We start from the raw sequence: 25819 nt of genomic DNA, 5'->3' as shown, positions 1-25819 counted from the left end.
GTGTCCAGGTGTGTCAGCGGGTTATTATCCGTGTACACAGTGAATTTGACCGAGGAGAGATAATGTTTGAAGCGCTCAGTCACAGCCCAGACGATGGCAAGGAACTCCAACTTGAAGGAGCTGTAATTTTCTGGGTTTCTTTCTGTGGGCCGGAGCTTCCTGCTGGCGCAGGCTATCACCCTTTCTCTGCCTTGCTGGATCTGGGACAGCACCGCTCCTAGTCCCACGTTGCTCGCTGTAACATACCTGGCGGCGTCCTTGCATAGTGGTCCATCTCCCACTGTGCAAGAACGCGCACTTGATCTCCAGTCCAGGGTGTCTCTCTGGCTTCCCTCCATGCTGTCTGTTTGCTTCAGTGTCTGCTGCTTAAGGGCGGCGCCCGATCACTTCCTGCTTTTTGTACCTGCTGCAGGCACACCCCTTGTGCGTCCTCAGCCTATTGCTGTCTGTCACCTGTTATTTAAACAGCTGCCCCAATTAACCCATGCCTGAGCATCTTGCCCTGTCAGTTGGCTTTTGTCTCTGACATGCCAGGTCCTGTCTATGTTACCTGTCTTGCAGTATCTGTTCCCATGTCTGTACTGTGTCCTATCTGTGTATCTTAACCTGCAGTCTGTACTCGTTCCTTGCCTGTTTGTTCCGCCTTCCTGGAGGCTGTATTTCCAGGCTAGTCTGAACACGCTCCTTGCCTGTTCGTCTCGCCTCTCTGGGGGCCGTATTCCCAGACCCGCTCCTGTATCCCGCTGCAGTGTCGGTCTCCTCCGTACACTCAGTACCAGTCTGAACTCTCTCCTATCTTTTACCTGTTTTTTCTCTATGTCCGTTCCTTTCCTTTTTCTGCAGAGTCTGAACTCGTACCTAACTCCTGCTCGTTGTCACTGTACTTCCGTTTGTGAGTTTGTGGTCCACTCGCTACTTCTCTGCAAGTACCCTGTGGGTATCTGGTTCTGCCTTTCCCTTCTAGTCTGTTCCGTGTGAACAGAGTCCTGTTCCCTCTGCGTCTGCGGTTTTCGCTTTGCTCAGCTCTGTCCGCCGCGTCTGCGGTTTTCGCTTTGCTCAGCTCTGTCCGCCGCGTCTGCGGTTTTCGCTTTGCTCAGCTCTGTCCGCCGCGTCTGCGGTTTTCGCTTTGCTCAGCTCTGTCCGCCGCGTCTGCGGTTTTCGCTTTGCTCAGCTCTGTCCGCCGCGTCTGCGGTTTTCGCTTTGCTCAGCTCTGTCCGCCGCGTCTGCGGTTTTCGCTTTGCTCAGCTCTGTCCGCCGCGTCTGCGGTTTTCGCTTTGCTCAGCTCTGTCCGCCGCGTCTGCGGTTTTCGCTTTGCTCAGCTCTGTCCGCCGCGTCTGCGGTTTTCGCTTTGCTCAGCTCTGTCCGCCGCGTCTGCGGTTTTCGCTTTGCTCAGCTCTGTCCGCCGCGTCTGCGGTTTTCGCTTTGCTCAGCTCTGTCCGCCGCGTCTGCGGTTTTCGCTTTGCTCAGCTCTGTCCGCCGCGTCTGCGGTTTTCGCTTTGCTCAGCTCTGTCCGTCGCGTCTGCGGTTTTCGCTTTGCTCAGCTCTGTCCGCCGCATCTGCGGTTTTCGCTTTGCTCAGCTCTGTCCGCCGCGTCTGCGGTTTTCGCTTTGCTCAGCTCTGTCCGCCGCGTCTGCGGTTTTCGCTTTGCTCAGCTCTGTCCGCCGCGTCTGCGGTTTCGAATTTGTCTCCCAGTCTGTACTGGACCCTACCCAGCCTGTGCTCTAGTCTGCCTGTTCCTGTATTCCCCGGTGTGGGTCAACAGCCGTGTCCGGAGTCTGACCTGGAGTAGACCCTGGTTCCTCTACTCAGTTCCTCCCTGGTGCACTGGCGTCGTATGCCGTCGTGCGACCTTGGTCGGATCAGGCAGATACTTAGTTACGCCCCTCCAGGCACTCTCCGGTTCATGGCACAGTGGAATCACTACATAAACACGCACACGCCAGTCAGTCCGGGCGTGTGCATTACAGCATGCTCAGGCCATGGTTCCCGTTGAGCCCCACGGCCTTCGCTCTCTGAGATGTTTTCCAGCGAATACGTGCATTAAAAATAAATAAATACATTTTTTTTTTTTTTTTTTTTTCCTTAGCTGAGTTCCAGGCGAATTACGCACCCGTCCAGATGGATCTATCAGCTCTCGTTCCTGCGGATCCTCCACGTTACTATGGGGATCCAAGACAGAGTTGTGCATTTGTGGAGCAATGCATGCTACACTTCAAGTTCTACCCTCTATGTTTTCCCACAGATCGGGTTAAGGTGGGATTCATGATGTCTTACCTAGCGGGTGATGCCTTGAATTGGATCATTCCCCTATGGGACGCACAGGATCCTATCGTCCTAGACATAATGGCCTTCCTGGTGGCCTTTCTAATGGTCTTCGATGATCCTAACCCGGAGGCTCCTGCTGAAGCTTCACTTCCCAGTATCCCCGAGCAGCCCCGATGGGTAATGTGTGTGGGTAGCGCAATAGTCCTTCAGCCCAATGAGACTACTGCCCACCCAGAATCCTCACAGGGTGACTTCACTCTCCGGAATACTTCTCCCAACCTCAAGAGGCAGTCCAGACGTGCTAGACGTAGAGGCAAGCCGTCACGCCAGGGTCTGTCCTCCCTGAGACCTCCTGACCCCAACCTTGAAGTCCGTACTGAAGCTTCATCTCCCTGTATCCTGAAGAAGCCCCAACGGGTAATGTGCGTGGATAGTGCACCAGTTCTCCTGCCCGAAGAGACTGCTGCCCACCCAGAATTTACACCGGAGGACCCCCTGTTGCCTCCTGAATCCCCCGGGATACCACTTGAGGACAATTGGAGAGAGACTTCCCTATACCCTGCACCTGATACCTCGCCTGCTTCGTCCAGTGAGTTCGACCTAGTGTTCTCCAAAGCAGAGGTTACCCCTGAGTCTCTACACCCCTCCGATCAGGCGGAGGATCTCCAGTTGTCTCCTGAACCCTTCTGGGTGCTACCTGGTAGCGAATGGACAGAGACTTTCCTATACTCGGTACCTGATATCTCGGCTGCTTCATCCAGTGAGTCCAACCTAGTGTACTCTGAAGCAGAGGTTACCCATGAGTCTCTTCACCCCTCCGACCTGGCGGAGGACCTCCAGTTGTCTCCTGAGCCCTTCGGGGTGCTACCTGGTAGCGAAAGGACAGAGACTCTCCTATACTCTGTACCTGATACCTTGCTCGCTTCGTCCAGTGAGTCCCACCTAGTGTACTCCGAAGCAGAGGTTACTCCCGAGTCTCTACATCCCTCCGACCAGGCGGAGGACCTCCAGTTGTCTCTAGAACCCTTCGGGGTGCCACCTGGTGGTGAATGGACAGAGACTTTCCTATATCCTGGATCTGATACCTCGCTTGCTTCGTCCAGTGAGTCCGACCTAGTGTACTCTGAAGCAGAGGTTACTCATGAGTCTCTACACCCCTCTGACCAGGCAGAGGACCTCCAGTTGTTTCCTGACTCCTCCGGGGTACCACCAGATAACAAAGAGACAGTGACTTTTTCTCACCCTGTACCTGATAACCCGTCTATTTCTTCCTGTGAATTTGACAAGATGTACCTCGAAGCAGAGGTTATCCCCGAGTCTCTACACCCCTCCGACCAGGCGGAGGACCTCCAGTTGTCTCCTGAACCCTTCGGGGTGCTACCTGATAACGAATGGACAGGTACTCTTCTATATTCGGTACCTGATACCTCGCCCGCTTCATCCAGCGAGTCCGACCTAGTGTACTCCGAAGCAGAGGTTACCCCCGAGTCTCTGCACTATTCCGACCCGGCGGAGGACCCCCAGTTGTTTTCTGAATCCTCCTGGGTACCACCAGATAACAAGGTAACAGGGACTTTTCTACACCTTGTACCTGATACCTCGCCCATTTCATCCTGTGAGTTTGACAAGATGTACCCCGAAGCAGAGGTTACCCCCGAGTCTCTGCACTCCTTCAACCCGGCGGAGGACTTCCAGTTGTCTCCTGAACCCTCTGGGGTGCTACCTGATAATAAGTGGAGAGAGACTTCCCTGTATGCTGTTCCTGGTACTCCACCTGTTTCGTCTGTTGCTGAGGATGGCTGGATAGGAGGTAGCATCCTAGCTAACCAGAGGAGACCAGTTTCTCCAGTGGACTGTGGAAGTGATCTCCTTGAAGTAAAGGATTGGCCCTCGAATTCCCTGCGGAACATTCTGGCAGGCCTGAAGAAGAGGGGGCGTAAGGGGGGGGGTACTGTAACATACCTGGCGGTGTCCTTGCATAGTGGTCCATCTCCCACTGTGCAAGAACGCGCACTTGATCTCCAGTCCAGGGTGTCTCTCTGGCTTCCCTCCATGCTGTCTGTTTGCTTCAGTGTCTGCTGCTTAAGGGCGGCGCCCGATCACTTCCTGCTTTTTGTACCTGCTGCAGGCACACCCCTTGTGCGTCCTCAGCCTATTGCTGTCTGTCACCTGTTATTTAAACAGCTGCCCCAATTAACCCATGCCTGAGCATCTTGCCCTGTCAGTTGGCTTTTGTCTCTGACATGCCAGGTCCTGTCTATGTTACCTGTCTTGCAGTATCTGTTCCCATGTCTGTACTGTGTCCTATCTGTGTATCTTAACCTGCAGTCTGTACTCGTTCCTTGCCTGTTTGTTCCGCCTTCCTGGAGGCTGTATTTCCAGGCTAGTCTGAACACGCTCCTTGCCTGTTCGTCTCGCCTCTCTGGGGGCCGTATTCCCAGACCCGCTCCTGTATCCCGCTGCAGTGTCGGTCTCCTCCGTACACTCAGTACCAGTCTGAACTCTCTCCTATCTTTTACCTGTTTTTTCTCTATGTCCGTTCCTTTCCTTTTTCTGCAGAGTCTGAACTCGTACCTAACTCCTGCTCGTTGTCACTGTACTTCCATTTGTGAGTTTGTGGTCCACTCGCTACTTCTCTGCAAGTACCCTGTGGGTATCTGGTTCTGCCTTTCCCTTCTAGTCTGTTCCGTGTGAACAGAGTCCTGTTCCCTCTGCGTCTGCGGTTTTCGCTTTGCTCAGCTCTGTCCGCCGCGTCTGCGGTTTTCGCTTTGCTCAGCTCTGTCCGCCGCGTCTGCGGTTTTCGCTTTGCTCAGCTCTGTCCGCCGCGTCTGCGGTTTTCGCTTTGCTCAGCTCTGTCCGCCGCGTCTGCGGTTTTCGCTTTGCTCAGCTCTGTCCGCCGCGTCTGCGGTTTTCGCTTTGCTCAGCTCTGTCCGCCGCGTCTGCGGTTTTCGCTTTGCTCAGCTCTGTCCGCCGCGTCTGCGGTTTTTGCTTTGCTCAGCTCTGTCCACCGCGTCTGCGGTTTTCGCTTTGCTCAGCTCTGTCCGCCGCGTCTGCGGTTTTCGCTTTGCTCAGCTCTGTCCGCCGCGTCTGCGGTTTTCGCTTTGCTCAGCTCTGTCCGCCGCGTCTGCGGTTTTCGCTTTGCTCAGCTCTGTCCGCCGCGTCTGCGGTTTTCGCTTTGCTCAGCTCTGTCCGCCGCGTCTGCGGTTTTTCGCTTTGCTCAGCTCTGTCCGCCGCGTCTGCGGTTTTCGCTTTGCTCAGCTCTGTCCGCCGCGTCTGCGGTTTTCGCTTTGCTCAGCTCTGTCCGCCGCGTCTGCGGTTTTCGCTTTGCTCAGCTCTGTCCGCCGCGTCTGCGGTTTCGAATTTGTCTCCCAGTCTGTACTGGACCCTACCCAGCCTGTGCTCTAGTCTGCCTGTTCCTGTATTCCCCGGTGTGGGTCAACAGCCGTGTCCGGAGTCTGACCTGGAGTAGACCCTGGTTCCTCTACTCAGTTCCTCCCTGGTGCACTGGCGTCGTATGCCGTCGTGCGACCTTGGTCGGATCGGGCAGATACTTAGTTACGCCCCTCCAGGCACTCTCCGGTTCATGGCACAGTGGAATCACTACATAAACACGCACACGCCAGTCAGTCCGGGCGTGTGCATTACACTCGCGTCCGTGTGGAGGATGAAGGACTGTCCATAATCAGGGTAGGCCAGGACCTCGTCTCCTGTTAGGGCCATCTTCAGCCTGGTGAAGAACTCATCTTCCAGCTTGTCCCATTTGAATGGTGGTTTCTGGTTCTTGGCCTTCCTTCGGTAGTAGCCTACCAACCCGAGGAACTGACTCACTACTTTGATGGTGGAAGGTCTCGGCCAGTCCGTGATTACGGTGACCTTGTCGGGGTCTGGTGCTACACCGTCACCGCTTACCACATGTCCTAAGTACTGTACTTTGGGCTTCAGCAGGTGGCACTTAGACGGCTTCACCTTCAGGCCAAAGCCAGCCAGGGCTTCAAACACTTCCGCTACGTGCTTCAGATGATCCTCATATGTCTTGGAGCAGACAATGACGTCATCCAGGTACAGCAGGACGGTCTCGAAGTTCTTATGCCCTAGACAGCACTCCATCAACCGCTGAAAGGTTCCTGGGGCGTTGCAGAGCCCGAATGGCATGCAGTTGAACTCGCTGAGGCCCATCGGGGTGGTGAATGCTGTCTTCTCCTTATCCGCCTCTGCTACAGGAACCTGCCAATACCCACTAGTGAGATCCAAAGTAGAGAAATAATTAGCAGATTTTAACGCAGCCAGTGACTCCTCTATCCTGGGTAATGGGTAGGCATCTTTATGTGTTATGGGGTTAATTTTCCTGTAGTCTACACACATTCTCATTGTGCCATCCTTTTTCTTTACAAGAACTAATGGAGCTGCCCAGGGGCTACAAACTGTCTCTTATCACCCCAGCCTCCTTCATCTCTCGCAACATCCCTTTGGCATTTTGGTAGTGTGCTGGCGGTACAGGCCGGTACCTTTCTTTAATGGGTGAATGGTCTCCCGTGGGGATATGGTGTTGAACCCCCTTTACCTGCCCAAAGTCGAGCGGGTGTTTACTGAAGACCCTCTCATACTCCTGGATCACCTGGTATACTCCTTGTTTTTGATGTGGAGGGGTAGAGTCAGTGCCCACATGCAGCTTCTGGCACCAGTCCTCCATCTGTCCCTTGGCGCCATTATCCTCCGCCTGGTTGGATGGAGGTAAGGGTTCCACTGTCTTTATAGCATTTTGATTGACGGTAAATAGCTTGGCCAGGGTGGCATACCGGACTTCTTTTTCCCCAATGTTCAGGATGCGGACTGGCACTCTCCCAAGGCGTACATCAACCACCCCCTTGGCTGTCAAAATGGTGGGACTACTGTCAGAGTAGACGGGCTCTACCAGGGCCTGGTAATCTCTACCCCGGAGACCGATTGCTGCCCGGCACCATATCAGCATTTCACTTCTTGGGGGCATGGCAATGGGGAATGGGTCGCTCATCCTAACACTGCCAATCTCACTGCCAATCTCACCACCAGACAGTTCTACCTGTTGTCTTCTCATCAGGGCTCTGATCTCTCTTTGTAGAACCCGCTGCTGGCTGGAACTGACAATTATTTCTGCAAGACAGTTTTCAATGACATTAGTGCCTAAAGTTATCATGGGATGACTTTCTCGGCGATCAATGTCAACAATAATCAGTCCTTGTGCTGGCAGTTCGACTTTGCCAACCTTTATGGTCACTTTTTTGTACCCCACCTGAGGTACGGGTTGACCATTACTAGCATAAATGCTCAAATGTTCGTCTGGACGGTGATAATGCCCCGTCTCATGCTGCACATAACACATCTGCATCTCTGCCTGCTATGGGCATAAAAGGGGACAAACTTATGGTGTGGCCCCCATGCTCCCCTGACCTCAACCCCATTGAGAACCTCTGGAGCATCATTAAAAGGAGTGTCTATGATGGCGGGAGGCAGTTCACATCTAAGCAACAGCTCTGGGAGGGTATTCTGTCCTCATGCAAAACAATTGAAGCAGAAACCATTCAAAACCTGACAAATTCAATGGACGAGAGAGTTCAGAAGCTCCTTTCCAACAAGGGGTCCTATGTGCAAATGTAACATCACCTAGAATAAAGTTTTGAGTAGAAAACTGTTTGATTTCAGTGTGTAACAACCTGCTAATGCTTATAATTTCACAAATGACCATTTTTTTGTTCTTTATTAAAATGAAAAGGTTGAAAACTCTGCTGTGCATAATAATTTGGAACATGCATTTTGAGTGTAGTTTGAGTTTTTTATTTTTTTAAAAATATCCTGTTATCATAGGCAGTTTGTACAAAAACCTTTCAATTGTACTCGAATAGTTATTTGACTGGAAAATTACAATGACTGCAATTCATATAGGTAATTTGGGAAAATCTGAGAAAATATTATTTGCATAATAATTTGGAACACAGTGTATATATATATATACCTGCAGCACTAATCCTCCCACTCACCATTCGCCTCCAGTGTTTGTTCCTTTCTTTTATAAATCTACAATAAAATCTTCTTCTTTTACTTTTCATTGTATCGCGGATTCCTGTTTTTGTCTTCTGGATAATCAGGAAATATCCGGGAAAGAAAGGGTTAAACATTTGCAATAGCTAAAAAAGCACAAAAGTTGTGGAGGATCAGGGGAACAAAACTCAGAGTCACAGCCAAAAGTCAGCGGAAGCAGAACGAGAACCGAAGAGAAGGAGCAGAAGTCACAGAGCGCCGCTCCTCAGTGCCCACCGGTCCAAACCGTCTCTGCAGCCCCCAGCGCCCCGGATCCCGGTAAGTACCAGGATATCTGACCTAATGGATCAGAACCGACCAGAATTAACCATCCACTGTACAAATGGATCCAGCAAGAGGGAAAGCACAAAAGTATAATACAAAATAGTAATATAAATAATATATACAGTACACAGTATATATACTCAAAAGTAATAAACATATAGGGACACAATAGTACGATACAAATAATATATATATATACAATGGAATGTTACATGGTATATATATATATGCTGTATACACATAGTATATACAGTACAGGCTCTCCGGCAGTTGTATACAGTGAGGTCAGGCTGATTTTGTTTTTCCCTCTGGAGGAGGCTGTGAGGGGACAGACAACGCTCTTTCTCATCTATGAGCGCAGGATGTTTCCCCCCCAAAAAATGTTCTCATCTTAGCTCCATTCCAAATACAAAAAAAAGAATAAGGCCTCATTCAGGCAGCAGTTAGTATTAATATATCTGAAAATACAGACCGGGTGTCCTGAGCGTTCTGGATCTGAGTGCCCCCGAGTGTTCTGGATCCAAGTGTCCTCTGTGTTCTGGGTCTGAGTGTCCTCAGTGTTCTGGATTTAAGTACTCCCGAGTGATTTGGATCTGAGTGTCCTCAATGTTTTGGATCCGAGTGTCCCACAGTGTTATGGATCCAAGTGTCATCAGTGTTCTGAATCTAAGTGTTCTCAACATTTTGGAGTCAACTGTCCTCAGCGTTCTGCATCTGAGTGTCCCCCAGAGTTCATGATCCAACTGTCCTCAGCGTTCTGCATCTGAGTGTCCCCCAGAGTTCATGATCCAAGTGTCCTCTGTGTTCTGAATCTGAGTGTTACCAGTGATTTGGATTTGAGTGTCCTCAGCGTTCTTGATCTGAGTGTCCTCATCATTTTAGATCTGAGTGTCCTGTGTGTATTGGATTTAAGTGTCCTCAGTGTTCTGGATTTGAATGTCCTTAGCATTTTTGGTCCAGTGTTCTGGATCCAAGAGATCTCAATGTTCTGGATCTGAGTGCCGCCAAGTGTTCTGGATCCAAGTGTCCTCAGTGTTCTTGATCTGAGTTTCCTCAACATTTTTGATCCGAGTGTCCTTTGTGTTCTGGGTCTGAGTGTCCTCAGTGTTCTGGATTCGAGTGTCCTCAGTGTTCTGGGTCTGAGTGTCCTCAGTGTTCTGGATTCGAGTGTCCTCAGTGTTCTAGATCCAAGTGTCCTCAGTGTTCTGGATCCGAGTGTCCTCAGCTTTCTGGATCCAACTGACCTCAGTGTTCGGGATCCGAGTGTCCTTTTTGTTGTGGATTTGAATGTCCTCAGCATTTTGGATCCGAGTGTCCTCAGTGTTTGGTCAATGTTAGTTTTCAGTGATTTTCACTTATGGTAAGTAAATGCCAAATCTTCTGCTCTCATTACAATGTTACTCATGGGCCGTTTACGGACTGGACATTGCTGCCCTCCATGTGCTTTTCCTGATTTTCTCCATCTGATAGACTTACAGTATCTGGGTAATTTTAATCCATGAAATTTAAAATGGACAAACCTGACTTTTTGTGCACACTGTCTGCAAAGAAACACAGACATGGAAATAGCAACATAGACTTCAATGGAAGACACAGACATCTGCATGAGGCCTAATGCAAGGTTTGAACTGAAAAATTCTTGCAAAAAACCCTTAAAGGGAGTCAGAAAAAAATGCTTTTGAAAAACTGCAAATTATTCATGTTTTTTATATATTTTTTTTTATATAATATAAAATATGAATAATAATGTAAAAAGTTTTGATGTTTTCAGTGTTAAACACTAGGGGGAGCAGCTGCTGACATTTGTGATAAAAAAAAAAGCTAGTTGCTTTACGACTGCAGTAAAAGTGGCCAGAAAGACTCTTAATGTGCCGCCAATCTAACTCATGTTATCTCCTCTTTTCAGCAGCCATCACTTTTTGTTATTTTATTTTTCAGTGACTTTGGCTGCAGGAGGTTTTGTTTTATGAGGTGCAAATGTGACTACTTTTTAGTGCTGTTTTCGGGTCCTTATAAATTGGCGTGTACATTATATCATTTTTTTTGCAATGCAAATATGGAAAACAATCAGTTTTTGCCTTTTGCTTGTATTACTTTTCGCATTTCACACCCAATAATCTGCTCAATGAATTCTCTAGTTTATTACAGTCGTCTGGATACATTATATTTAGAGGGTTTTTTTTGTTACATGAATACAACAGAATACATTTTATAAGAAAATAATTTTTGGACAATTGAGACTTTTCTTTGCAGATATTTTATATCGTGCTCAGCATCAATGAGTGCACCCCAAAAGATTTGTCAGAAAACCTTTCCTTTCAGAATGAACAATATCTTTGGGATACCGTACTACAAAATACCCCCACCAATGTCGGCAATTCATTGCAAACAAGATTTGTTATTTTGCACCCCCCTAAAAAAGTAATTTTCATAAGAAATTCATTCAAGACCATGTTGCAAAAATGAGTACACCCCAATGAAAATCTTAGGAGAAAAGCTTAAGCTTAGACTCCAAAATTCTAATAAACAAAAATACAAGTGTAATTCTTCATTACCCCAGGGTCCAGCACATGTGTGACTGATAGTGATGAGCGAGCACTAAAATGCCCGAGCAACGAGCCCAGTGTAAGTCTATGGGAAACTCGAGCATTTTTCAGGTGGCTCCCCCCGGCGGTCTGCAGAGGGCCTAAAAATTGCCCAAATCAATGGGAACAGTGCTCAAATGACATGGGAACAGCATGGGGAAGACCCCTGGAAGCATTTCTGACTCCCAGGTCACTGCTGTCAACAACGTGGTCAGAGTATTACGCCACTTTTACGGACTCACAATAAAACTTACAAAAACAAAACCAAAATGGATTTTCCTGGGAAATATGTCAAGGCACATCCTTTCCAGGGTAATGACTTGTACATAAGGCAAAATAAATAACCAAAATCAAAAATACTCCTCCACACCTTGGGCTATGTTCACACGTAGGGTTTTTGATGCGTTTTTGCACTTTTGTATTGCTTTCAACCGTCACCAGAAAATGTCATTTTAACATTTTACAACCTTATCTGGCCATGTGGTGTGTGACACATCATCAGACACATGCATACAGTGCTGAAAAGACATGGGAACAGCATGGGGAAGACCCCTGGAAGCATCTCTGACTCCCATGTCACTGCCTAAAAGTGTGCCCATCATAAGTGACCCTTGGCGCATGCGAAGATGCCTCCCGCCATGCACCTGTCATTGCAGACTTGAAACAATCACCGTCCACGTCCTTGTCCCACTGCAGTGTTCAGTTGTCCCTACCCCATTAATTGGAACGCAAGCGCAAGTATGCAGCCAGCCACCCACCCACAGGTTGCAATACTATACTGCCAAATTTTTGACAGCTGCTTGCACTTGAAATGTGGCCTTTTAGGTTCATGGAGGTGGAAGCTGTCCACAACCTCATGGCGGCGGCCGTGTGTCCATACTCGGTCCCCAGCTGCCACTGTTTCTCCCGGTATCGTCTCTGCTTTCCACAAGCACAGGTCCTACAACATTACCCGTGCCCTCCCCAGTGCACTTACTGGGAAGGACCGCCTAACCACAAACATGTGGTCAAGTGAATGTGACCAGGGACGGTATGGAGCCAGTCCACAACTTGTCGGTGAGAGTTGTATTTCACCACAGCCATATTCTTTAGCTCAGTGAAAGGATTTGGTGGTGTGCCCTGGCTTCTACATCAGGAGAGTTCATGATAGCGCTAACTTTGCAGCTGCTATGGGGCTCTTGAGTGGGGGAGAAAGGTGAGCCCTCAGAATCAAATCCTCTGGTGGGCACAATGTTTTTCAATCTGAAACAGCTTCTCAGTGGGAGTTGTATTTCACCACAGCCATATTTTTTAGCTCAGTGAAAAGACTGGCATAGAGGGAAACCGTATCTACTCTGGCTGTCATTTCTCCGTCACCAGGTTCCGCCCATTGTCACACACGACCATGCCTGGCTGTATGTTCAGCGGTGAGAGACACAGATCAGGCTGCTGTGTTGCAGCTATCAACAACTCTGCTGCGGTGGACAGTTTGTCAATTCAGCATGTTATCTTCAGCACAGCCTGTTGCCACTTGGCCAAGGCAGTGCTGCAGTGCTTTCAGCTTGTGACTGATGTGGTCTTTTGGAGATGGAGGAGGAGGTGCAGGAGCTGAACAATGTGATTACATTGAGGTTACATTGGCGAGTCTGGTTTTTATACTAAACAAATATCCTACTGTGTTTTAATTTTTTTTTATTTATTTTTTAACATTATTTTTTAAGACAAATGTATTCTCCAGGAAATGTCATTTTAACATTTTACAACCTTATCTGACCATGTGGTATGTGACACATCATCAGAAACATCCTGTTTCATTTATGATGGAGGGACTCTGAAAGTCACAAAGCCTATTTTTATAAGGTCACCAGGCGGCCCTTACTATGTTTAATGGGCCAGTAGTCGGCCCTTGCTATTGTTAGAGAGCCATCAGCCGGCTATGCTTTGTTGTTCCCAATATTAATGAGTGGGTCTCCTATACTGTTATTGCGTATGCAGTGACTGCAAGGTCAGAGGGCCTCCTGAAAACAATGTTCCCATTATTAGGAAGTGTGTGTCCCATACTGTTTGCCTATGAAGTGAAGCAATGTCTGCCAAAAATTTGGAGGAACTCCAATGCCCCTTGCAAGAGACGTATGAAGTGAGTCCAACGGCTGCCAAAACTTAGGAAAAAAAACACTAACAGTTTAAAGACACATAGAGCAGGGCCAGAGTAATGACATGTTTCCATTAGAAAGGAGAGCGTCTGCTATACAGTTATAGGGTATGCAGTGAGTCCAACGGCTGCCAAAATTTATGAAAAACACCACTAACAATTTATAGACACATAGAGGTGGGCCTCAGTAACGACATATTCCTATTAGAAAGAAGCGGGTCTCCCATACTGTTTGCCTATGCAGTGAAGCAACGGCTGCCAAAAATTTGGAGGAACTCCAATGCCCCTTGCAAGAGACGTAGAGGTCAAAGGGCCTCCTGAAAAAATGTTTCCATTATTAGGAAGTGGGTCTCCCATACTGTTTTCCTATGCAGTGAAGCAATGGCTGCTAAAAATTTGGAGGAACTCCAATGCCCCTTGCAAGAGACACAGAGGTCAGAGTTCCTTCTGAAAACAATGTTCCCATAATTAGGAAGTGGGTCTCCCATACTGTTTGCCTATGCAGTGAAGCAACGCTGCCAAAAATTTGGAGGAACTCATATGCCCCTTGCAAGAGACGTAGATATGTTGATATGGTACATATGGTGGTGATATGGTGGTGGAGGATGAGGATGCGGAGACAGAGGAGGACAAGAGCAGATAGACAAAATCAGGAAGCGTATACCCATGTCTGGGTGTGAAGACAGAGGTGCATGGGAATAGAGTTAGACCTCCCCAAAAAAAGACACTGTATTTGAGTTTATGTTATGCTGCTATCATTCGGTGGTGTTGAGAAGTCTGGCCCATTTCAGCCCTTGTTCATTTTTATAAGAGTCAGCCTGTCAGCATTTTCAGTTGACAAGCAGATGCGCCTATCGGTTATAATTCCACCGGCGGCACTAAAAACCCACTCTGACAAAACGCTGGCGGCAGAGCAGTCCAGGACCTCCAAGGCGTAGAGAGCAAGGTCATGCCACGTGTCCAGCTTGGATACCCAATAATTATAAGGCACAGAGGAATCACGGAGAACGTTGGTACAGTCGGCAACGTACTCTCTCACCATCTTCCGAAACGTTGCACTCCTTGTGAGAGTACTCCGCGCCTCAGAGCCTGTGCGATGGGAGGGTCTGAGAAAAATGTCCCAGAACTTTAACAGTGTTCCCCTGCCTCTGCTGGACTGCATTTGTGTCTCTCTCGCCTGTACACCTTGGTTGTCCAGCGAACTGTGTCCTCTGCCGCCAGCGTTTTTAGATGGGAATTTTTTAAATAATTCCGCAACAAGGGCCTTCTCATACTGCACCATTTTATTAGGCCTGTCCTGCAAGGGAGTAAGAGACATAAAGTTCTCCCTGTAGTGTCGGTCTAGAAGCGTCACCAACCAGTAATGACTGTCACCCAAAATTTGGACAACGCGAGGGTCACGGGAAAGGCAGCGTAACATAAACTCAGCTGTGCGTGCCAGACTGCAAAGAGACAAGATTTTCGTGTCCTCACCAAGAGGACGACTCGACTGACCATGCTCTCCTCCTCATCCTCCTCCTCCTCCCTGTCCTCAGGCCATCCACGCTGAACAGACGGTATGACAGTTGTGCAGGTAGCACGGTCTATAGCGCAGAAAACTAGCTCCTGTTCTTCCTCATCTTCCTCATTGTCACCCAATCCACGTTGAGATGAGATGAGGTTGGGCTGTGTGTAATCACCCTGTATGGTTCCTTCCTCCATCTCATCATGCTCCACCTGCAATGCATCCTCTTTGATTGTGAGCAGAGAGCGTTTCAGAAGACAGAAAAGCGGGATGGTGACACTAATTGTGATGTCATTGTCGCTCACCGTCTTGGTGGAATCCTCAAAGTTTTGGAGGATGATACAGATGTCTGACATCCATAATTACTCCTGAGGTTTTATGTGTGGAGTCTGACCTGAATACTGACGGCCTTGTTGATGATGGTAGTCAACAACTGCCCTCTTCTGCTCACAAATCCTTCCCAACATCTGCAATGTAGAGTTCCAATGCGTAAGGACATCACAGATCAGTCGGTGAGCTGGAATCTGCAAACGCTGCTCAAGCACGATAAGGGCAGCGCAAGCTGTCACTGACTTTCTACAATGGGCACACAGGCAGCGTACTTTAACAAGCAGATCCAGCATATCCAGGTAGGTCTTGAGAAACCGCTGAACCACGAGGTTAAGCACATGGGCCAGGCATGGTACGTGTGTGAGCTCGTCTCGCCTCAAAGCCGCCACCAGATTCCAGCCATTGTCACACACGACCATGCCTGGCTGTAGGGTCAGTGGTGTCAGCCACAGATCTGCCTGCTCTTTCAGAGCTGTCCACAGCTCTTCATCGTTGTGGGGTTTGTCAACTAAGCATATTAGCTTCAGCACAGCCTGTTGCCGCTTGGCCGAGGCAGTGCTGCAGTGCTTCCAGCTTGCAAGTGATGTGATCATTTCGGAGATGGATGCTGAAGAGGAGGAGGTGCAGGAGCTGTAGAATGTGGGGGCAACCCTGATTGACCCAGGCCCGCAATCCTCGGCATCGGGAGGACGTGTTCCTTTCTAGGGTCCGACTGAGTCCCGGCTTCCACTGTATTAACCCTGTGTGCCGTCAGCGAGATGTGCCGTCCCTGCTCATAAGCACTTGTCCACGTGTCCGTGGTTAGGTGGACTTTCCCAGTAACTGCGTTGTTGAGGGCACGTTTAATATTGTGGGACACGTGCTCGTGTAATGCGGGGACAGCACACCGGGAGAAATGGTGGCGGCTGGGGACTGAGTACCAAGGGACGGCTGCTGCCATCAGGTTGCGGAAAGCTTCCATCTCCACGAGCCTAAATGGCAACATTTCGAGTGCAAGCATTCGCGAAATGTGTGAATTTAGTAGTGTGGCCTGTGGGGCGTTAGTTGCGTATTTGCGCTTGTGTTCCAAGGACAACTGAACGCTGTGCTGGGACAAGAACGTGGACGTGCTTGCTGATGGTGCTATTTGAGAGTGTGCAATGACGTGTGCAGGGCGGGAGGCATCTTGGCATGTGCCATGGACAGGGAATTGGCGTGCACGCATAATAGCAGCAGAAGCAGTGGTGTCACCTGCAGACACTGTTGGGTTCGGCCCACTTAGTCGGGTGTTTTGCGGTCATGTGCCTGATCATGCTGGTGGTGGTCAGGCTGGTCGTTTTGCCATCCCTGCTGATGCTGGCCTGGCAGGTGGTGCAAATGGCCTTTTTGCGGTTATCGGCAGAGTCTTTAAAAAATAACCAGACGCGGGAAGACCTAATAGTTGTACTGGCAACTTCCTTCGTGTTGGTGTTACGGTGAACGGTTGCCTGCCTTCTGTCTGCGGCCACCACACTGCTTCTTCCTGCCTGTTGGGGTGCTCTGCCTCCCTCCCCCTGTGTGCTGCTGTCCTCACTCTGTATGTCCCCCTGCCAGGTTGGGTCAGTTACTAGATCATCCACCACCTCGTCTTCCACTTCCGCACCCTGGTTGTTCTCCTGACTTTCTGGCAATTGTGTCTCATCATCATCATCATCCACCTCTTGCGACATTAATTACACTTTCCCACCATCGCCTTCATGTGACTGTGGCTGCTCCAATATTTGGGCATCGCTACACGTGTTCTCCTCTTGACCCGCTTGAAGCTGGCTGGGCGAGAGGCCCGAATCTATAAATGGAAAAGTGAACAGCTCTTCTGAGTGTCCAAGTGTGGGATCAGTTGTCTCCAGGCACTCGGCATGGTGGGAGATAGGAGGATCAAGGTGAGGAGTATGCGGTCCAGACTCACGGCTACTGAGACTTGACCGTGTGGAAGACAGGGTGGTGGTGGTGACTAAGTGACTGGAAGCATTATCTGCTATCCAACCAACAACCTTTCCACACTGCTCTGTGTTCAATAGTGGTGTGCTGCGGTCCTCTAGGAATTGGGACAAGAAGGTCGATTGAGACGATGTGGGTGTTTGTTGTGGCACAATTTCACCTTGCCCACGGCCACGTCCTCGGCCTCTGCATGCACCATCACCATCACGTCCACTTCCCCGTCCCTAGCAACGTACTTTGCCCATTTTAAATGGAGGACAATATTTTCCACATTCACGAGAAATGGCTGATTTTTGGAACGCAGTTATATGTGATACGTCTGACAGAAAACCACGGCTTTAAATTTTAGGCCTGTAATTTACTAATATTATTCTACACAGAGACCTAGTGTGACTAGCTTGACCGACACACTGCAACAGAATGGAAGAGGAGGCCAATATTTTCCACGTTCAGTTTAAATTTCTAGATTTGTATCGCTGTAATATGGAACAGATCTGGCTGTATTCTGCAGTGAGAACAAGCAAATGGAGCAGAAAAATGGTGTACTCTGGATTGCTTTTTAAGCAAATAACCAGGAGTAAGATCAAAAAAAAAAATTGCCCTGGCCCCTGATATCTGGGGCTATGTCTACCAATATCTGTAATTATCACAGCAGCAGCAGACAGGACGTTCAATGGACCCTCTTGTGCTATATGCTCTGCAGTCTGCCACATACACTGCCTGCCTAACACTGATTATATACAGCTGGATTAGTCCTCAGAAGGACTGTTAGTTCAGATGGATATAGATATATATATGTTGTGGTACACCTATCTATATATATAATCGTCTTATCCCGTCTGTCTGTCTGTCTGTCTGTCTGTCTTTCTGTCTGTCTGTCCAGGAAATCCCGCGTCGCTCATTGATCCGGCAGCGGCCAATCAGCACCGGGGGATTTCTAAAAAAAGATGGCGGCCGTTAGCGGCTCATCTGCGGGACGGAGAGGCGCTCATCTCCCAGCCGGCAACAGCAGAAGGAACCCGACCGCCGAACCCATCTGCGGGACGGAGATGCAGCCAGGAGATGAGCGGCGCGAGGCGCTCATCTCCCAGCCGGTAGCAGCGGATGGACCGCCGGCGTCGCTGACCTCCATGCGGAAGGGAGGACCGGGGAGCGGCGCTGCAGGTCGGGATACTTCTGCTGCGAGTGCCCGCTATGTCCCGGGTTCTCCCCGGTGCTCACCAAGACGATTCGATGATTGGTCGCGGTCTTCGGACCCGACCAATCACTGATCTTAGCGCAAAACTTAAACACTATTGTGCTGATTAGTCGCCGATGCTGCCCGTGACCAATCACCGATTTGGGCGCCAAATTTAAATATCGGCCGCGACCAATCACCACAGCGGTGTTTAAATGTGGAGCCAAGATCGGTGATTGGTCGCGGACGATATTTAAATTCGGCGCCCAAATCGGTGATTGGTCGCGGCCGATATTTAAATTTGGCGCCCAAATCGGTGATTGGTCGCGGTCAGCGTCCGCGACCAATCAGCACAATAGTGTTTAACTTTGGCGCCAAGATCAGTCATTGGTCGTGGGCCAAGACAGCGACCAATCACCTATTTGTGCGGCAATTTTAAATAGCGTCCGCGACCAATTGGATGTCAGCGCCGCTCCCCGGTCCTCCCTTCACACCCTAGCCGCATGGATGTCAGCGCCGCTCCCCGGCCTGTCCGGATACTTCCGCTGCAAGAACCAGGGACATGAGCGGCGCTCGCAGCAGAAGTATCCGGACTCGCAGCGCCGCTCCTCGGTCCTCCCTTCACACCCTAGCCTCTGATGTCCCCACAGTATTCGCATGGTGTTACAAAGGTCCGGACATTTGTGATAAAAATCGCTGATTGGTCGCTGGCGCTGCCCGCGACCAATCACCGATTTGGGCGCCAAATTCAAATATCGGCCGTGACCAATCAGCACAGCGGTGTTTAAATGTGGAGCCAAGATCGGTCATTGGTCACGGCCGATATTTAAATTTGGCGCCCAAATCGGTGATTGGTCCCGGGCAGCGCCAAATGTCCGGACCTTTGTAACACCATGCGGATACTGTGGGGACATCAGCGGCTAGGGTGTGAAGGGAGGACCGGGGAGCGGCGCTGCGGGTCCGGACACTTCTGCTGCGAGCAGTCGCTCATCTCCCGGCTTCTCGGAGTGGAAGTAGCCGCACAGGCAGCGGCGCTCCCCGGTCCTCACTAATACGATTCCGCTCCCCGCTCCTCACCAATACGATTCGCTGATTGGTCGCGCTCTCCGCACGCGACCAATCAGTGATCTTGGCGCTAAAGTTAAACACCGTTGTGCTGATTGGTCGCGGCCGCTGCCCGCGACCAATCACCGATTTGGGCGCCACATTTAAATAGCGTCCGCGACCAATCAGCGAGCTTGGCGCCAAATTTAAACAACGCTCTGCTCATTGGTCGCGGACGCCAGACGCGTCCAATCAGCGAGATTGGCGCCAAACTTAAACAATGCTCTGCTGATTGATCGCGGTCGCTGGCTGAGATCAATCAGCAGTATTGGCGCAAAATTTAAACCCCACTCTGCTGATTGGTCGCTGTCACCGGCCGCGACCAATCAGCAGTATTGGCGCCAAATTTAAACCTCACTCTGCTGATTGGTCGCGGCCGTCAGCCACAAACAATCAGCGAGATTGGCGCCAAATTTAAACAACGCTCTGCTGATTGGTTGCCGGCCGCGACTAATCAGCGATTTTGGTGCCAAATTTAAACACGCTCTCCATTCCTCACTAACACGGTTCGCTGATTGGTCGCGGCCGCCGCCCGTGACCAATCAGCGATTTTGGCGCCAAATTTAAACACCGCTCTGCTGATTGGTCGCTGCCGCCATCCGCGACCAATCAGCCAGATTGGCGCCAAATTTAAACAACGCTCTGCTGATGGGTCGAGGCCGGCGGCCTCGACCAATCAGCAGTATTGGCGCCAAATTTAAACACCGCTCTGCTGATTGGTCGTGACTAATCAGCGATTTTGGTGCCCAATTTAAACACGCTCTCCAGTCCTCACTAACATGGTTCGCTGATTGGTCGCGGCCGCCGCCCGCGACCAATCACTAATATTGCCGCCAAATTTAAACACCGCTTTGCTGATTGGTCGCGGTTGCCGAATGCGACCAATCAGCGATTTTGGCGCAAAATTTAAACACCGCTCTGCTAATTGCGCCCCGTCGGCCGCATACATATTCTAGAATACCCGATGCATTCGAATCGGGCCACCATCTAGTACTAACTATAAAGAAGCAAATCTCTCCCTAGCTCAGCAGCAGCTCTCCCTACACTGTCTGATTCCGGGGTAGACTGTGACGAGCATGGCGGCGCCAGGTCTAATATACACCCGATGACACTGTGCGGCCAGCCAATCACTGTAATGCCACAACCAGCATGGCTACAGCATTACAGTGCGTGGCAGGCAATCCCTGCATGTTCATTGGCTCTCTAAAGAGCGTCAAACAGGCAGGGCAGGGACCCGAGTACCCGCCCAAGCAACCCGAAAATACTCGCCGAGCGCCGAGCTCGTCGAGTACAGTGATGTGGCGAGCACGTTCACTCATCACTAGTGACTGACTATAAGAGAATTATACTTAAAAAAGAAACCCCTTCTCATTTCATGCTGTCAGCAATGGCACCACATGGAAGAGAAATGACACAAGACCTGGGATAGAAAATAACTTTATACAGAAAAGGTGAAAGCTCCAAGAAAATCATCAAAGCCTTACTGATCAGTCAGAGATGTCCAGGGGACCACGGAAGTCACCAACTAAACAGGAGCATAAGTACAGGATCAGTAATGTAATGTATGTACACAGTGACTGCACCAGCAGAATAGTGAGTGCAGCTCTGGAGTATAATACAGGATGTAACTCAGGATCAGTAATGTAATGTATGTACACAGTGACTGCACCAGCAGAATAGTGAGTGCAGCTCTGGAGTATAATACAGGATGTAACTCAGGATCAGTAATGTAATGTATGTACACAGTGACTGCACCAGCAGAATAGTGAGTGCAGCTCTGGAGTATAATACAGGATGTAACTCAGGATCAGTAATGTAATGTATGTACACAGTGACTGCACCAGCAGAATAGTGAGTGCAGCTCTGGAGTATAATACAGGATGTAACTCAGGATCAGTAATGTAATGTATGTACACAGTGACTGCACCAGCAGAATAGTGAGTGCAGCTCTGGAGTATAATACAGGAGGTAACTCAGGATCAGTAATGTAATGTATGTACATAGTGACTGCACCAGCAGAATAGTGAGTGCAGCTCTGGAGTATAATACAGGAGGTAACTCAGGATCAGTAATGTAATGTATGTACACAGTGACTGCACCAGCAGAATAGTGAGTGCAGCTCTGGAGTATAATACAGGATGTAACTCAGGATCAGTAATGTAATGTATGTACACAGTGACTGCACCAGCAGAATAGTGAGTGCAGCTCTGGAGTATAATACAGGATGTAACTCAGGATCAGTGATGTAAAGTATGTACACGGTGACTGCACCAGCAGAATAGTGAGTGCAGCTCTGGAGTATAATACAGGATGTAACTCAGGATCAGTAATGTAATGTATGTACATAGTGACTGCACCAGCAGAATAGTGAGTGCAGCTCTGGAGTATAATACAGGATGTAACTCAGGATCAGTAATGTAATGTATGTACACAGTGACTGCACCAGCAGAATAGTGAGTGCAGCTCTGGAGTATAATACAGGATGTAACTCAGGATCAGTAATGTAATGTATGTACACAGTGACTGCACCAGCAGAATAGTGAGTGCAGCTCTGGAGTATAATACAGGATGTAACTCAGGATCAGTAATGTAATGTATGTACACAGTGACTGCACCAGCAGAATAGTGAGTGCAGCTCTGGAGTATAATACAGGAGGTAACTCAGGATCAGTAATGTAATGTATGTACATAGTGACTGCACCAGCAGAATAGTGAGTGCAGCTCTGGAGTATAATACAGGAGGTAACTCAGGATCAGTAATGTAATGTATGTACACAGTGACTGCACCAGCAGAATAGTGAGTGCAGCTCTGGAGTATAATACAGGATGTAACTCAGGGTTAGTAATGTAATGTATGTACACAGTGACTGCACCAGCAGAATAGTGAGTGCAGCTCTGGAGTATAATACAGGATGTAACTCAGGATCAGTAATGTAATGTATGTACACAGTGACTGCACCAGCAGAATAGTGAGTGCAGCTCTGGAGTATAATACAGGATGTAACTCAGGATCAGTAATGTAATGTATGTACACAGTGACTGCACCAGCAGAATAGTGAGTGCAGCTCTGGAGTATAATACAGGATGTAACTCAGGATCAGTAATGTAATGTATGTACACAGTGACTGCACCAGCAGAATAGTGAGTGCAGCTCTGGAGTATAATACAGGATGTAACTCAGGATCAGTGATGTAAAGTATGTACACGGTGACTGCACCAGCAGAATAGTGAGTGCAGCTCTGGAGTATAATACAGGATGTAACTCAGGATCAGTAATGTAATGTATGTACACAGTGACTGCACCAGCAGAATAGTGAGTGCAGCTCTGGAGGATCATACAGGAGGTCACTCAGGATCAGTAATGTAATGTATGTACACAGTGACTGCACCAGCAGAATAGTGAGTGCAGCTCTGGAGTATAATGCAGGATGTAACTCAGGATCAGTAATGTAATGTATGTACACAGTGACTGCACAAGCAGAATAGTGAGTGCAGCTCTGGGGTATAATACAGGATGCAACTCAGGATCAGTAATGTAATGTATGTACACAGTGACTGCACCAGCAGAATAGTGAGTGCAGCTCTGGAGTATAATACAGGAGATAACTCAGGATCAGTAATGTAATGTATGTACACAGTGACTGCACCAGCAGAATAGTGAGTGCAGCTCTGGAGTATAATGCAGGATGTAACTCAGGATCAGTAATGTAATGTATGTACACAGTGACTGCACCAGCAGAATAGTGAGTGCAGCTCTGGAGTATAATACAGGATGTAACTCAGGATCAGTAATGTAATGTATGTACACAGTGACTGCACCAGCAGAATAGTGAGTGCAGCTCTGGAGTATAATACAGGAGGTAACTCCGGATCAGTAATGTACTGTATGTACACTGTGACTGCACCAGCAGAATAGTGAGTGCAGCTCTGGAGTATAATACAGGATGTAACTCCGGATCAGTAATGTAATGTATGTACACAGTGACTGCACCAGCAGAATAGTGAGTGCAGCTCTGGAGTATAATACAGGATGTAACTCAGGATCAGTAATGTAATGTATGTACACAGAGACTGCACCAGCAGAATAGTGAGTGCAGCTCTGGAGTATAATACAGGATGTAACTCCGGATCAGTAATGTAATGTATGTACACAGTGACTGCACCAGCAGAATAGTGAGTGCAGCTCTGGAGTATAATACAGGATGTAACTCAGGATCAGGAATGTAATGTATGTACACAGTGACTGCACCAGCAGAATAGTGAGTGCAGCTCTAGGGTATAATACAGGATGTAACTCAGGATCAGTAATGTAATGTATGTACACAGTGACTGCACCAGCAGAATAGTGAGTGCAGCTCTAGGGTATAATACAGGATGTAACTCAGGATCAGTAATGTAATGTATGTACACAGTGACTGCACCAGCAGAATAGTGAGTGCAGCTCTAGGGTATAATACAGGATGTAACTCAGGATCAGTAATGTAATGTATGTACACAGTGACTGCACCAGCAGAATAGTGAGTGCAGCTCTGGAGTATAATACAGGATGTAACTCAGGATCAGTAATGTAATGTATGTACACAGTGACTGCACCAGCAGAATAGTGAGTGCAGCTCTGGGGTATAATACAGGATGTAACTCAGGATCAGTAATGTAATGTATGTACACAGTGACTGCACCAGCAGAATAGTGAGTGCAGCTCTGGGGTATAATACAGGATGTAACTCAGGATCAGTAATGTAATGTATGTACACAGTGACTGCACCAGCAGAATAGTGAGTGCAGCTCTGGAGTATAATACAGGATGTAACTCAGGATCAGTAATGTAATGTATGTACACAGTGACTGCACCAGCAGAATAGTGAGTGCAGCTCTGGAGTATAATACAGAATGTAACTCTGGATCAGTAATGTAATGTATGTACACAGTGACTGCACCAGCAGAATAGTGAGTGCAGCTCTGGAGTATAATACAGGATGTAACTCAGGATCAGTAATGTAATGTATGTACACAGTGACTGCACCAGCAGAATAGTGAGTGCAGCTCTGGAGTATAATACAGGATGTAACTCAGGATCAGTAATGTAATGTATGTACACAGTGACTGCACCAGCAGAATAGTGAGTGCAGCTCTAGAGTATAATACAGGATGTAACTCAGGATCAGTAATGTAATGTATGTACACAGTGACTGCACCAGCAGAATAGCGAGTGCAGCTCTGGAGTATAATACAGGAGGTAACTCAGGATCAGTAATGTAATGTATGTACACGGTGACTGCACCAGCAGAATAGTGAGTGCAGCTCTGGAGTATAATACAGGAGTTAACTCAGGATCAGTAATGTAATGTATGTACACAGTGACTGCACCAGCAGAATAGTGAGTGCAGCTCTGGAGTATAATACAGGAGGTAACTCAGGATCAGTAAATGTAATGTATGTACACAGTGACTGCACCAGCAGAATAGTGAGTGCAGCTCTGGAGTATAATACAGGAGGTAACTCAGGATCAGTAATGTAATGTATGTACACAGTGACTGCACCAGCAGAATAGTGAGTGCAGCTCTGGAGGATAATACAGGAGGTCACTCAGGATCAGTAATGTAATGTATGTACACAGTGACTGCATCAGCAGAATAGTGAGTGCAGCTCTGGAGTATAATACAGGATGTAACTCAGGATCAGTACAGGATCAGTAATGCAATGTATGTACACAGCGACTGCACCAGCAGAATAGTGAGTGCAGCTCTGGGGTATAATACAGGATGCAACTCAGGATCAGTAATGTAATGTATGTACACAGTGACTGCACCAGCAGAATAGTGAGTGCAGCTCTGGGGTATAATACAGGATGCAACTCAGGATCAGTAATGTAATGTATGTACACAGTGACTGCACCAGCAGAATAGTGAGTGCAGCTCTGGAGTATAATACAGGATGTAACTCAGGATCAGTACAGGATCAGTAATGTAATGTATGTACACAGCGACTGCACCAGCAGAATAGTGAGTGCAGCTCTGGGGTATAATACAGGATGCAACTCAGGATCAGTAATGTAATGTATGTACACAGTGACTGCACCAGCAGAATAGTGAGTGCAGCTCTGGAGTATAATACAAGATGTAACTCAGGATCAGTAATGTAATATATGCACACAGTGACTCCACCAGCAGAATAGTGAGTGCAGCTCTGGAGTATAATACAGGATGTAACTCAGGATCAATAATGTAATATATGCACACAGTGACTCCACCAGCAGAATAGTGAGTGCAGCTCTGGAGTATAATACAGGATGTAACTCAGGATCAGTAATGTAATGTATGTACACAGTGACTGCACCAGCAGAATAGTGAGTGCAGCTCTGGAGTATAATACAGGAGGTAACTCAGGATCAGTAATGTAATGTATGTACACAGTGACTGCTCCAGCAG

The 25819-nt window shown here is 48.5% G+C and overlaps 1 protein-coding gene across 1 annotated transcript in view; it reads left to right on the top strand.

Annotated features, from left to right (window-relative positions):
• Positions 1–8442: 8442 nt before the first annotated feature.
• LOC141189368 (ecto-ADP-ribosyltransferase 5-like) overlaps positions 8443–25819 on the top strand; it is a 39484-nt gene continuing 22107 nt past the window's right edge. The window contains exon 1 of the mRNA XM_073661138.1: positions 8443–8598. The gene's annotated coding sequence lies outside the window, so the exon portion shown is untranslated. The remainder of the gene's footprint in view (positions 8599–25819) is intronic.

The sequence above is a fragment of the Phyllobates terribilis genome, unplaced genomic scaffold, assembly GCF_046119375.1.
Source record: "Phyllobates terribilis strain yellow unplaced genomic scaffold, ASM4611937v1 Scaffold_2__4_contigs__length_985480577, whole genome shotgun sequence".
In the NCBI taxonomy this organism is placed as follows: Eukaryota; Metazoa; Chordata; class Amphibia; order Anura; family Dendrobatidae; genus Phyllobates; species Phyllobates terribilis.
The sequence above is the reverse complement of the archived record's forward strand: the minus strand, read 5'-3'. Positions and strand labels throughout refer to the sequence as shown.